We start from the raw sequence: 2,500 nt of genomic DNA, 5'->3' as shown, positions 1-2,500 counted from the left end.
TATGTATATATATATATATATATATATATATATATATATATATATATATATATATATGCATGTGTGTATACATATGTTTAAATATATATATGTGTGTGTGTATACTGTATGTATGTATATATACATTTCTGTATGTATATATATATATAATATATATGGATATATGCACACATATATACACACATATACACGCGCGCGCGCGCGTAAATACTTTCAAACTAGTACTTAATGCAATAATATCCTCATTAACATCATCAAAGTTACTAATATTGCACCATACAGTGCAGCATCACCTTTGAACTTCCCATTTTCTTCCTGTTTTAAAACGGGCAGAGGTGCTCCGCGCGCTCATCAGCCAGGTGCAGTTGCTTATATATGACTCCGCCCCCATAAATAGGGCGGAGTCATGGGAATCTGTAGTACTACACCTCTTGGCACCGGAAAATAGGCCTAATGTCAACAACGATGATAGTAATGATAACAATAAAGAAGATGAAGATGATGATGGCAGTAGTTTAAAAATAATTATGCTGATAATGATAACAATAATGGCAATATTAAGGATAAATACTTTTACAATATTGATGATAATGATAACAACAGTGATAACGATGGTGATGATGGCAATAAAGATAATAATGATTATGATAACAATAACAACAATAACAATAATAATGATGATGATAATGATAATAACAACGCCAACAAGAGTAATATCATAATAATAACCATAATAATTATGATAATAATAATTATAACCTCAACATTAATAATGACAATAAGTATAATGATAATGATTTTAGTAATAATACTATTAGAAACAATAATAATGATATCAATGATATCAATGATAATAATGATAATCATAGCAATAATGATAATAATGAAAATAACATTAGAAATAATAACAGTAACAATAGCAATAACAACAAAAACAACAATAGTAATAATGAAAATAATGATAATAATAATAATTGTAATTGTAATAATGATAATGATAATGATGATGATGATGATCGGGATGATAATGATAGTGATATAACAATGACAATGATAATGATAATAATAATAATAATAATAATAGTTATAATAATGACAATGATAATAAAATACTACTACTACTACTACTACTACTACTACTAATAATAATAATAATAGCAATGATAATAATACAATAACAATAATTGTAACAATAACAATGGCAATGGTAATAATGATGATAATGATAATAACAATAAAGACAATATTGATAACAACAACGACAACAATAATCATCATATCAATGACAACAACAACAATGATAGTAATAATAATGAAAATAACAATAATAACAATGATAATGATGATAATAATAATAATAATAATGATAATAATAACAATAATAATAATGAAAAAAATAATGATAATATCAACAACAGCAATAATAATAAATAATAATAATGATAGATAATAGTTATGATGATGATGATGATGATGATGATGATGATGATGATGATGATGATGATGATGATGATGATGATGATGATGATAATGATGATGATGATAATAATAATAATAATAATAATAATAATAATAATAATAATAACAACAACAACAGCAACAACAACGACAATAATGACAACATCAATAATGATAATTCCAATAATCCCAATAACGATAATAACAACAACAATGACAATACAAATACCTTTCTCTCCCATTCAGTGGCAATGCCAACCCCAGACGCTGCAATATCGCTTCGGTAATCAGCTGTGGACGAGGCGCGTGCAGCTGAAAGCCCATCGATTCATTTTTCTTCATCATCGTTTGTTTACTGTGTCCGAGGGAAGCTGTTGAGTGATGATAATAATGACGATAATAATGATGGTAATGATGATGATAATAATGATGATAGTGATGATGGTAATGATGGTTGTACTAGTGTTGACGATGGTGGTAATAGTGATAATGATAATGATGATGATAATAATTGTAATGATATTGATAATGATGATATAATGGTAATTATGATCATGATAATAGTAATATTAACAAATAGTAATATTAACAATGATATTAATGATGATAACAATAATGATAACAATAATAGGCGCAGCAACAACAATAACGATGGTAATAATGATAATACAGACAGTAATAATAATAATAAATAAATTAGTAATAATAGCAATGATAAAAACAACAAAAATGATAAAGATAACAACAGTAATGATAATAAATAACACAGGTTTTACACTTACCAAAAATAAGGAGAAGGATTAGTCTGCAGACCACAAAATACTGTAATTGCATCTTGCTTTTCTATAATTATCTTCATAAAGTTTTTTTTCCCTTTCTGCTTCTGTTTTGTTTTCCAGTTTGTCGACGTCTCTGCTGTATAAAATAGATTATTTGTTTATTTTTGACTGATTAATTTATATCTATTTGTATTGTTATTCTTCTTCATGGTATTACAAGATATTTAATGTAAATGGTTATATGTATGAACATTCATCTTATT

Source organism: Penaeus vannamei, chromosome 25 (assembly GCF_042767895.1).
Source record: "Penaeus vannamei isolate JL-2024 chromosome 25, ASM4276789v1, whole genome shotgun sequence".
NCBI classification, from domain to species: domain Eukaryota; kingdom Metazoa; phylum Arthropoda; class Malacostraca; order Decapoda; family Penaeidae; genus Penaeus; species Penaeus vannamei.
Note: the sequence above shows the minus strand (reverse complement) of the source record.